Source organism: Haliotis rufescens, unplaced genomic scaffold, assembly GCF_023055435.1.
Source record: "Haliotis rufescens isolate VD_foot unplaced genomic scaffold, xgHalRufe1.0.p SCAF_7, whole genome shotgun sequence".
NCBI classification, from domain to species: Eukaryota; Metazoa; Mollusca; class Gastropoda; order Lepetellida; family Haliotidae; genus Haliotis; species Haliotis rufescens.
Window position 1 is genome coordinate 52375322 of NW_025964361.1, and position 13428 is coordinate 52388749.

At 41.6% G+C, this 13428-nt stretch overlaps 2 long non-coding RNA genes across 2 annotated transcripts; both read left to right on the top strand.

The window, feature by feature from the left end:
• The first annotated feature begins 425 nt into the window (after positions 1-425).
• On the top strand, positions 426-3494 carry LOC124133653. The gene is made up of 4 exons (XR_006860973.2): positions 426-742; positions 1587-1704; positions 2293-2398; positions 2847-3494. It is a non-coding gene; the product is annotated as an uncharacterized LOC124133653 (long non-coding RNA).
• A 2290-nt stretch (positions 3495-5784) lies between these two features.
• LOC124133654 lies at positions 5785-12978 on the top strand. The gene is made up of 4 exons (XR_007219101.1): positions 5785-6001; positions 6798-6903; positions 10587-10692; positions 11618-12978. It is a non-coding gene; the product is annotated as an uncharacterized LOC124133654 (long non-coding RNA).
• The last annotated feature ends 450 nt before the right edge of the window (positions 12979-13428 follow it).

Below are 13428 nucleotides of genomic sequence, written 5' to 3' on the forward strand. Positions count from 1 at the left end.
CATCTTATCCATATTTGACACTACTTCCTAATGATATGCACTTTATTGAACCATGTTTATATTCTAAACATGTCAGAACATGTTTAAATTCTGAATGTTTCAAACTTAAGCATGTTTAAATTCGAAAAATGTTTTAACGTGTTTAGACCGGAGAGCGGAAGGCCGCGTCATACCAAAAGATGGTACTTGTTCCTACCCTATCTGGCACTCGGCATTAAGGGGCTAAAGCAAGGACTAGTCGGCTCGGAGTCAGTATACTGTGTCTGAGTGGCGTAATCATGTTAAAATGCGGCATGGTATCTCAGTGGGCTAGCACTATTAAAAATCGTCATCAGCTCGGACTAGTACAAACGCTATGTAAGTGCAATAATCCCGGACGCGACGTTAAAACCACCTCACCTCACCTCACCTCACCTCACCTCACCTCACCTCACCTCACCTCACCTCACCTCACCTCACCTCAAACGTGTTTAAATTCGATTTCAACATAGGTGCATCTGCAAGGCGGTTTAAAGGTCAGCTTCCGGTGGTCGGGCGATGAGTAGCGACTGCAGCATGTAAACAGGAACTAGCGACGCTGTTACATCACATGGACTACGTATACGGAGATACACCTGCAGGTGGGGCATTGCGTAGTAGATACACTACATATGGCCTGTGAGCTGCGTCAAATGTAACAACTGGGACTACAGGGAAATGGGGAACCTCTGGCTGGTACTGTTTCTGACGATATGTCTGACAGGTATTATCATTATTGTTACATTTAGTTGTTTTGTTACAAACACCCCCGTGATGATTCCGGGTTAGAATAGGTCTTCAGCAACCCATGCTTGTCGTAAGAGGCGAATAACGGGATCGGTTGGTCAGGCTCGCTGACTTAGTTGATGCATGTCATCGTATCCCAATTGCGTGGATCGATGCTCATAATGTCAATCATTGGATTGTCTGGTCTAGACTCGATTTTTTACAGACCGCCGTCATATAGCTGGAATATTGCTGAGTGCGGCGTAAAACAAAAATTGTGTGTGCGCCCGTGCGTGCGTGTGTGTGTGTGATGTGTGTTTGTGTGTATGGTGTGTGAAACTGCAACCGTGTATTTTTCGTTCAAGACAATTTCTATGTTGTCAACAGTGTGAAGCATAATTTTGTTTTTAAATCATTATCATGAGTAATTTATTTTCCCCTTTTGTTGATTTCACTGCCTGAATGCTGCAAATCAAGATCGTTGTCGGCGGTTGCTACAGACGCATCTTGATGTGTCTGATTGGCTTGTAATATGTGCTGAGTATACGTATGTCCGTGTGTAGAAATGACCTTCACCTCCGCCATTGTCCGACTCAAATGTGATGTTACACGTTATGATGGCAATGATATTACTCTCACATTTACCAATGTACCAATGACCTTCACCTGCGCCATTGCCTGACACAAATGTGACGTTACATGTTATGATGGCAATGATATTACTCTCACATTTACCAATGACCTTCACCTGCGCCATTGACAGACTTAAATGCGACGTTACACGTTATCAGACTTGATGACAATGATATTAATTTCACATCTTACTGTGTTTTCTCTTTCAGAAGAAGTGCATGGATTCTGTTACTTCCGGGGAGGCATCGTCCCCACAGACTGCAAAGAGTTTGAGTACTGCTGTGGGCTAGGCAAACACAGACGATGCTGCAGGAGTGGAGAACTGGAGTGAGTAGTTGACACCTTGTCTAACTCGTGTGCAGACATCCACATACTCATATTCACAACGTCACCTTATTTGAAGGTGTGAGTGGGATTTCATTGAAAAAAATTAATCGTTCCAGAAAAAAACTTAAAAAATGAATATACTTCAATCTGTTTGCCACAAACAATACATTGTTGCAAGATGCTTTTATTTCAAAAAAATATTTAGGCTCATAACTTTAATAAAAAATAAATTCTGTGCAGATATAGCCGAAAAAATATATAGTCTCCACACATAATCCCAGCCGCCGTTATGAGATTATTCACGAGTGCGGTGTTTAACAACAAACAAAAACAACAAACAAATTACACTGCCACTGAAATATGAAATACAAAGCAGGGGCTAACTGAATATTTTTGTACTACAAAACCTATTTATTATATGGTTTTTTTTGGTTTTGGGGTTTTTTTTGTCTAACGCCGCACGCAGCAATATTCCAGCTATATGACGGCGGTCTGTGTACATAATCGAGTCTGGACCAGACAATCCAGTGACTAATATCATGAGCATCTATCCACGCAAATGTACTAATGTATTTTCTCCCCCTACAGTAGGTCGGCGATGATCACCGGGCTGTGTGTTGGCATAATCTTCGGAGTGATACTCATAGTGCTCGCCGTTTACGGTTGTTGTAAACTGTGGAAACGACGTAATTAGGTATGTTAACGACCATACGGAGTGACTCTATACTGGACCTTTAATCCAGGCGATACTAAAAGCCTCCTCATTAGCAGTGTCTAAACTGTCGTAGAAAGCGGAACGTCAAGGAAGCTAATGATGGATTAATGTGGCCAAATTCTGGCCAATGTATAAAACATTATGCATAGTGTTGAACTTTGAACTTGATCAAGGCATATTTAGTTCAGATATCATCAGGTTAAAAAGACTTACAGTCCTTGAACCATCAACATCCTGATGTTCTAGCTCTGTAGGGTTAATTGGGCGTTTTTGCCAGATGTTTAGCACTGTCACCATCTTGACAACTGACACTTTCAGGGTCCATTTTAGGGATTTCTACATATCCTCAATATAAGTGCAGTTATCTTGAACGCGACGTTAAATCCCGTGTCACATCACCTCTAGTGTACATATTTCTATTCTACAGAACACTCCCTTCACAAGAACGAGGAACACAAGCGAGAGAAGCGTGAGAAGAGACCCAGAACGTGACAGCGGGTTTCGGTGTATCCGTGATGGAGAAACTCCCCGTGGGGGTTCTGAATGTTTCCCCGGCACCTCATCCCGCGTAAAACTTACTGAAGATGGAGATCAGCTCTGTGACAAGATTATTGTGTGTCATCTTACCCCGCTGGCGTGGATCGCTCCTTCTGTGTCCAGACACTGGTTCGTCTGGCCAAGACGCGATTATTACAGAACGCTATGGTAACGTTGGACTGTTGCTGATTGTGGCGTAAAACAACACTCACCCTCTCCCTGATACTGACACCACGTGGTAGATGTTGTTTTTGTTGTTTGTTTAAGATGACGGGTGATTTTGTAACTCTGGCTCATATGATGAACTTTACAGGGGCGGTTGGGTAGCCTAATGGTTAAAGCTTTCGCTCGGGTTCGATTCCCCACATGGGTACAATGTGTAGCACTTTTCTGTTGTCCCCCGCCGTGATATTGCTGAAACATTGCTGAAAGCGGCGTGAATCAATAATCATTCAGTCACTTTGTCGACCGTCAATAGCCTGTCATGTCAATAATAAGTTATTTTATATACGTTGTACATACGTGAATGTTTATTTGTATATACACGTAAATATATTCGTTTGTGTAAATAAAATATATATAATTTTTGGTTTGTTTCTGTGCCGATTCTTTGTTTAAAACGAATCGGAGCGAACGTGTGACACAGTCGTCTGAGACGCTGCAATTCGTTGTAGAGTTCCGTCTCCAAGGTCTGCCAGACGTTTGTTCCTAGGATGCGTCAGCACCATACCCGTTCTCGTTGGCTTTACCAAAGTGGTAAACGTCTAAAACCTACTTCAGTTCAGATTATCCCTCCACATCAAACTGACGGAGCGGTCGGGTAGCCTAGTGGTTAAAGCGTTCGCTCGTCACGCCCAAAACCCGGGTTCGATTCCCGACATGGATACAATGTGTGAAGCCCATTTCTGGTGTCCCCCGCCGTGATATTGCTGGAATATTGCTAAAAGCGGCGTACAACCATACTCACTCACTCACTCACTCAAACTGACATGCCGCTGCATAACTGACATACGGTTCCAAGCCTCGTTAAACCCAACTCGCTCACTCGAACACGAATCACTGATAAACAGGAAGACGCCATCGTTTCGACTTAGATACGATGACATGCATCAACCCACTAAGCGAGTCTGACCACCCGATCCTCTTAGTCGCCTCTTACGACAAGCATGGGTTGTAACAAATCTGTTATATCAAATGTCAATGAAGAGTACTCCTTCGCGGTCCCAATTGCACTGATCGATTCTCAATAAGGCCAGATTTTTTTAAAACTTTGTTTACGAATCCTCCGACTCCAATAAATTGAAATGTATAAAACACGGAAGAGTAGACCAGAAATAAGTAAATATTAAACAAACTACTCATTTACTTTTAACGCGTCCCATTTTAAATCTGGAAACCCATTTGTCCAGAAACTGTCCACGCTGTGGCCGTTTTCGGACAAAGGTATTTTATGCATGGGACGTGCACGTGTTTCTTGCTGTCAATACAAAAATATTTTATTCAAAATATAATTATAATTAAGGGGAGGGTGGTACCTCAAAACTTTATTTTTCTATTCCTCTCGCCTCCACTTTTTTATTTACCAATATTTTCCAATGCTTAACATTTTGAGGAAATCAAAAAACAAATTTTCAATTGGAACAAATCTGAATGTTGTTGTCAAAGATTCGTATACCAAAACAAGAGAGCCGGGCCTCACGGATCAATCAAAGGTTTTATCCCTCATCTCTTCCTCTGATTAAGCCTTGTGGTTAAAGCGTTCGCTCGTCACGCCGAAGACCCGGGTTCGATTCCCGACTTGGGTGCAATGTGTGAAAGCCCTATTTCTAATGTCCACCGCCGTGATATTTCTGGAATATTGCTAAAAGCGACGTTAAACCATACTCACTCACTCACTCCTCTGATTTAGACAGCTTGAATGTCGCATTTCCTTATCTGACATATAATAGCCTGCTGCTGTGGATGTGGATTTGTGCTAAATAAAACACAACACAACCCTTACCATGACCATAAAACATACATGCTAAAAGCAGATTCCACTGTACAATTCCGACTGAACTGCCGGGCAAAAGAAAGTATACACCTGTGTTTGACGGTGGCTATAGTAAGATAAACAGAAATAGTTGTTCGATGGCGATGTTACGAAAGCCCATTAGGACCATATTGTTTTTTGGTTTTTCTCTCTTAAAAGGCGTAATTACGACTTTTCAAAACTCGTTATTACGAGAATAAAGTCTTAATTATGAGAAAAAAGTCGTAATTACGACCTTTACAATGATGATGAAAATCACCGTGATATAATGATAAAGCAATCAATAGAATCTTATTATAAACTTTTTTTTCCGTAATTACACGTTTTGAGAAGTCGCAATTACAACATTTCTTCTCCTTATTACGAGCATTGAAATGTCGTAATTACGACTTTTTTCTCGTAATTACGACTATTAAAAGAGAGAAAAAAAATTACTAATATGGTCCTTATGGGCTTTCGTACGATACAGTTTGCAGTGTTTCGGCGAATGTTTTCAGCCTTTAAACGTTTGTCATTTCTTTCTGCAAATCCAGTTTTCAAGTGTCCGCATTTTTTTGCCTGGCTGTTTATATCACAAGTATGTACGACATGACATTGAAACACCTCCTATTTTGTCGATTCCGTTGTCGTTCACGTAGAAATTGTCAAGTGACAACTACCATTGCTGCACAACAAGGTGAACAATTTGGAAATGATGACACGCGGTACATTGTAAATCGTTTCTAATTTCCATTTAATAACATTACTCTGATGTCAACATACGTCCATCTGAAGAGGTATTCAATATTCCGCTTCCGGTGATCGGGCGATGAGTAGCGACTACAGCATGTAAACAGGAACTAGCGACGCTGTTACATCACACGGACTACGTATACGGCGATACACCAGCAGGTGGGGCATTGCGTAGTACATACACTACATATGGCCTGTGAGCTGCGTCAAGTGTAACAACTGAGACAACAGGGCAATGGGGAACCTCTGGCTGGTACTGCTGCTGACGATATGTCTGACAGGTATTATCATTATTGTTACATTTAGTTGTTTTGTTACAAACACCCTCGTGAAGATTCCGGGTTAGAATAGGTCTTCAGCAACCCATGTTTGTCATAAGAGGCGAATAACGGGATCGGGTGGTCAGGCTCGCTGACTTAGTTGATGCATGTCATCGTATCCCAATTGCGTGGATCGATGCTCATAATGTCAATCACTGAATTGTTGTTACATTTAGTTGTTTTGTGCGATTATATTTGTCATTTACATTGTCTTTTGTTATACATTTTAAATGTAATTGCCTGCACACTCGGTTATCTCAGAGAGTGTGTGTGTGTGTGTGTGTGTGTGTGTGTGTGTGTGTGTGTGTGTGTGTGTGTGTGTGTGTGTGTGTGTGTTTGCATATGTATGAGTGCGTGAATGTATGTGTGTATGTCAAATTGGAAAACCATATAGTTATATATAGTTACCAGACCTATGCGCCTTACTAAACAAAACTTAATTCACCGTGCAACAGTGTATTTTTGTGCAAGAAAAGTTCTTATTTTTATATTTCCAGAAATCTGGAGCTTAATATTGTTTTTCAAGCATTTGCTGGAACAATCCCAGCACAGCAAATGCTTAAGGTCAAGGTCGTTGTCAGGGGTTGCTGCAGACGCACCAGCAAACTGATTGGCTTGTAACATGATGGAATGCTGAATACATGTGAACCAATGACCTTCACCTGCGCCACTTGCCAGACTCAAATGTGACGTTACACGTTAACTGACTTAATGGCAATGATATTACTCTCACATCTTACTGTGTTCTCTCTTTCAGAAGTGGCGCATGGATTCTGTCGGATAGGCATAGTCTGCAATGAGACAACTGAATACTGCTGTGGGCTGGGCAGATCCCAACGATGCTGTAGGAATGGGGAAGTTGAGTGAGTAGCTTTAGTAAAATCATTCTGGTGGCGACCGCCTCCGTGGTCTAGTGGTAGAGCGTCTGCCCGGAAAGCGGAAGGTCCCGGGTTCGATCCCCGACCGCGTCATACCAAAAGACGTTAAAAGTTTGTACTTGTTGTTACCCTGTTTGGCGTTAGGCATTTAGGGGCTAAAACAAGGACTGGTCGGCTCGGAGTCAGTATACTGTGTCTAAATGGGGTATTCATGTTAAACTGCGGCATGGTATCTCAGTGAGCTAGCACTATAAATCGGTATCCGGACTAGTACAAGCAGCCACACAAACACACGTACATGCACGTCGCTATATAAGTGCAATAACCTTGGTCGCGACGTTAAAACCCATTTCACCTCACCTCACCTCATTCTGGTGGACACGTTTGTGTACAGATAGACATGTTTTACACTCTACACTCGGGTGTCATATCCACTTATTCTTACGCAAAATTGTAATAATATTGATATCAATGCCCTGTGTTAATGTCATAAGTGCCACAGCATGAGAACCCGGGTTTTCGGTATATCGAGCGATCGCTTTAACCACTAGGCTACCCCATCGACCCCTTAATGAAAGGGCCCCGTGTAGATTCCGGGTTCGAACTGGTCTTCAGCTACCCATGCTTGTCGTAAGAGACGACTAACGGGAGGCTCGCTGACTTGGTTGATGCATGTCATCGTTTCCCAATTGCGTGGATCGATGCTCATGTTATCAATCACTGGATTGTCTGGTCCAGATTCGATTATGTATAGACCGCCGTCATATAGCTAGAACATTGCTGAGTGCGGCGTTAAACAACAAACAAACAAACCTAATGTAAGGTGGTCAGGGGTATTAATATACGGTTCAGAAAAAACAACATTTGTTCGCATTTACTGTACGACAAGGGCAAATTCATAATATTAATTATGACAGTGTTTTGTGTTAATGTCATAACTGCCATAGCTATTTCTTCTTTGTTACCTCTGTCCTTTCATCAAGTATGTCCCTGGTACACACAAATCTTGCCTTTAAAGGATAGTATGCTTCACAATGGAACCACAAAATCATTCAGAAAGGTTTACCTTGTTAGAAAAAAACAACATGTAATTGTCCGCCACAAAACATGCATCGTTACAAAAGGGTTTTTTTCAAAGGAATATTAAGGCTCATAGTTTTAATGAAAAACATATCGAGTTTGCAGATGTAGCCGAAAATAATGTAAAGTCCCACACGACCCTGTCTTAATGTCATAAGTGCCACAGCATGAAAATAATGTAGTCTCCATGTAAAATCCCACTCGACCCTGTGTTAATGTCATAAGTGCCACAGCATGAAAATAATGTAGTCTCCATGTAAAATCCCACTCGACCCTGTGTTAATGTCATAAGTGCCACAGCATGAACATAATGTAGTCTCCATGTAAAATCCCACTCGACCCTGTCTTAATGTCATAAGTGCCACAGCATGAAAATAATGTAGTCTCCATGTAAAATCCCACTCGACCCTGTCTTAATGTCATAAGTGCCACAGCATGAAAATAATGTAGTCTCCATGTAAAATCCCACTCGACCCTGTCTTAATGTCATAAGTGCCACAGCATGAAAATAATGTAGTCTCCATGTAAAATCCCACTCGACCCTGTCTTAATGTCATAAGTGCCACAGCATGAAAATAATGTAGTCTCCATGTAAAATCCCACTCGACCCTGTCTTAATGTCATAAGTGCCACAGCATGAAAATAATGTAGTCTCCATGTAAAATCCCACTCGACCCTGTCTTAATGTCATAAGTGCCACAGCATGAAAATAATGTAGTCTCCATGTAAAATCCCACTCGACCCTGTCTTAATGTCATAAGTGCCACAGCATGAAAATAATGTAGTCTCCATGTAAAATCCCACTCGACCCTGTCTTAATGTCATAAGTGCCACAGCATGAAAATAATGTAGTCTCCATGTAAAATCCCACTCGACCCTGTGTTAATGTCATAAGTGCCACAGCATGAAAATAATGTAGTCTCCATGTAAAATCCCACTCGACCCTGTGTTAATGTCATAAGTGCCACAGCATGAACATAATGTAGTCTCCATGTAAAATCCCACTCGACCCTGTCTTAATGTCATAAGTGCCACAGCATGAAAATAATGTAGTCTCCATGTAAAATCCCACTCGACCCTGTGTTAATGTCATAAGTGCCACAGCATGAAAATAATGTAGTCTCCATGTAAAATCCCACTCGACCCTGTCTTAATGTCATAAGTGCCACAGCATGAAAATAATGTAGTCTCCATGTAAAATCCCACTCGACCCTGTCTTAATGTCATAAGTGCCACAGCATGAAAATAATGTAGTCTCCATGTAAAATCCCACTCGACCCTGTCTTAATGTCATAAGTGCCACAGCATGAAAATAATGTAGTCTCCATGTAAAATCCCACTCGACCCTGTCTTAATGTCATAAGTGCCACAGCATGAAAATAATGTAGTCTCCATGTAAAATCCCACTCGACCCTGTCTTAATGTCATAAGTGCCACAGCATGAAAATAATGTAGTCTCCATGTAAAATCCCACTCGACCCTGTCTTAATGTCATAAGTGCCACAGCATGAAAATAATGTAGTCTCCATGTAAAATCCCACTCGACCCTGTCTTAATGTCATAAGTGCCACAGCATGAAAATAATGTAGTCTCCATGTAAAATCCCACTCGACCCTGTCTTAATGTCATAAGTGCCACAGCATGAAAATAATGTAGTCTCCATGTAAAATCCCACTCGACCCTGTCTTAATGTCATAAGTGCCACAGCATGAAAATAATGTAGTCTCCATGTAAAATCCCACTCGACCCTGTCTTAATGTCATAAGTGCCACAGCATGAAAATAATGTAGTCTCCATGTAAAATCCCTCTCGACCCTGTCTTAATGTCATAAGTGCCACAGCATGAAAATAATGTAGTCTCCATGTAAAATCCCACTCGACCCTGTCTTAATGTCATAAGTGCCACAGCATGAAAATAATGTAGTCTCCATGTAAAATCCCACTCGACCCTGTCTTAATGTCATAAGTGCCACAGCATGAACATAATGTAGTCTCCATGTAAAATCCCACTCGACCCTGTCTTAATGTCATAAGTGCCACAGCATGAAAATAATGTAGTCTCCATGTAAAATCCCACTCGACCCTGTGTTAATATCATAAGTGCCACAGCATGAGAACCCGGGTTTTCGGTATAACGAGCGAGCGCGTGAACCACTATGTTTTTTCGAGATCGAAAAAGATATACACTGTATGTTGTATGGCATTTTTACACATGATTCTAAACATACTGAATGATCGATAGTACTTCTGTTCTTACGGAAACCACATTGCATATTTGCAATGAAATTATTTGTTTCTAAGTACCAAGCTGGTCGATTATTCATATGCGTTCAATGGGGCCGGTGAAGATTCCGGGGTAGAATAGGTCTTCAGCAACGCATGCTTGCCGTAAAAGGCGACTATGCTTGTCGTAAGAGGCGACTAACGGGATCGGGTGGTCAGGCTCTCTGACTTGGTTGATGCATCTCATCGTATCCAAATTGCGTAGATCGATGCTCATGACATCAATCACTGGATTGTCTGGTCCAAATTCTATTATTAACAGACCGCCGTCATATATCTACATTTTGTATTTTCTCACTCTACAGCAATACGCCGCTGATCGCCGGGGTGATTGTTGGCGTTGGCTTGGGACTGGTCGTCACAGGAATGGTCATTTTCGTTTGTTATAGACGGCTAAAACGACATCATTAGGTATGTTAACGACCATACGGAGTCTATACTGGATCTATAATCCAGGCGATATAAAACGCCTCCAGATAAGCAGTGTCAAAACTGTTGTACAAAACGGAACGCCAAGAAAGTTTGAAGGCCTTCACCAAGCTCTATAAAACCGGCGTTAGTCCGAACTAGTGCAAGCAGTCATACACACATATACATGTACATGCACGTCGCTTTATAGTTCAAAATAGTTTATTGTAGAAATTTGAGCTGCATTTGTGATCGGGGTTTGGCAATAATTCGACATACCCTATATCGGGAGATAAATGTTCTGAAACATTTAAAATGTAGCAGCTACAACGATTCACGTTTTGACAAAAAAAAAAAATAAATATGCCTTGATCAAGTTCAAAGTTCAACACTATGCATAAAGTTTTATATATTAGATAATCCTTCAACCATCAGGCAATCCGTGAAGATTCCGGGGTAGAATAGGTCTTCAGCAACCCATGCTTGCCGTAAAAGGCGACTATGTTTGTCGTAAAAGGCGACTAACGGGATCGGGTGGTCAGGCTCGCTGACTTGGTTGATGCATGTCATCGGTCCCAATTGCGTAGATCGATGCTCATGATGTCAATCACTGGATTGTCTGGTCCAGACTCGATTATTTACAGACCGCCGTCATATAGCTGGAATAATGCTGAGTGCGGCGTTAAACAAAAAAAACAACCAACCACCAGACATGCTGATGTTCCAGCTCTGTAGGGGTTAAATGAGCGTTTTTGCCAGATGTGTTGCACTGTCACCATCCTGATGAGATTCTCTTGACAACTGACACTCACACGGTCCGTTTAAGGGGTGTCTACATTATCTTCAATATAAGTGCAGTAATCTTGAACGCGACGTTAAATCCCGCTTCACCTCACTCACCTCATATGTATTTATTTCTATTCTACAGAACACTCCCTTCAAACTAAGACACCCACATGAGAGAAGCGTGAAAAGAGACCCAGAACGTGTCAGCGGTTTCCGGTGTACCTGTGATGGAGAAAGTCCCCCTGGGGATTCTGAATGTTTCCTCAGCACCTCATCCCGCGTAAAACATACTGAAGATGGAGATCAGCTTTGTGACAAGATTATTGTGTGTCATCTTACCCCACTGGCGTGGATCGCTCCTTCTGTGTCCAGTCACTGGCTCGTCTGGTCCAGACGCGATCACTTCCAGGAGCGGTATTCGCATAGCTTCTTAGAATTTCTTTAACCTTAAGAATTCTTAAATCCACAAAGAAATCTTAGTTTCCCTAACAACCAACTTATATTTTACGTAATTTCTAAAGTCATATTCACATAGCTTCTTAGTGCTCACTTAAGTCCTTAACAATTTTCTTAAGACATTCAATATGGCTGCCATAGGTATACTACAAACCGCCGCCAGACGAGATGTACTTCAAAGATATTCTGATAAAGTTCTGATAAAGAACTAATACAATACAGGTTAAACAAAAGTGGTATGGAATATGTGGCTTAATATATGTTAAGACCTGTGAAGATCCGGGGCAAAACAGGTCTTCAGAGACCATGCTTATCGTAAGAGGCGACTAACGGAATCGGGTGGTCAGGCTCACTTGTTGATGCATGTCATCGTATCCCAATTGCGTGGATCGATGCTCATGTTATCAATCACTGGATTGTCTGGTCCAGACTCGATTATTTACAGATCGCCGTCATATAGCTAGAATATTGCTGAGTGCGACGTTAAACAACAAACGATCAAATAATATCTGATTAAAAATGTCCCAGCACCTCTCGTTCTCATGCGATGACAGGATCTGAACAGGTTTCTGCAAATACAAAGCTGTGATAAAGTATTGCTGAGTCTCTCTCACTGATCCGACACCACGCGGTGGATGTTGTTAATGCTGTGTACGCCGACGGGTGTTTGTTTTTTTCAAACGCAAGGGTTGATATGTGGACCTGTAGGTCCGTCGGTAGTCCTGCACCATGACCGTGGAATATATTTATTTTTTGAAAAAATAATAATCTAGAAATGCATACAAAAGCAAGTCTAGCCAGTTCAAGCTAGCTCTAATCAGCATAGGGAATTTTTTTATTTTTAGAGTCAAGAAGGATATTGTGTAATATAAGATTTCAGAGACTAAATGTTAGTCTAGTCCGTGGGCTGTCATTAAGCCTGTAAACACAACTAATCGTAATACTACGTCTCTGTCTCTTTGTAAATTGTAATGCTTGAAAGTTTTGTTTGTATATACACGTACGTTGTAAATGTTCTTGTCTGTGTAAATAAAATACCAAAATGTTTTAGTTGCTTGAATTGTCCACCTTGATTTTGAACGAAGCAGGGAGAACGTGAGGCAGTCCCTTAAGCTTGCCAGAGTTACGTTCCTTACCTGTGTCAGCATCCTACCCGTGCTGGTGGGTTTCATCAAAGTGGTAAAACTCTAAGACCTGCATCACCTCAGGTTTTCCTCCCACATCAAGCTGACTAACGGGATCGGATGGTCAGCCTCGTTAACTTGGTTCATGCATGTCATCGTATCCAAATTCTGTGGATCGATGCTCATGATGTCAATCACAGGATTGTCTGGTCCAGATTCGATTATTTACAGACAGTCGACATATATCTGGAATATTGCTCATTGCGGCGTTAGAAAGCAAAGAAACAAACCTACGTTTGTCGTATAGAGCGTTTAAATAGATGTGGCTGTCAGGTTCAGTGACTTGGTCGATAATAATATCACTGGTTTGTCT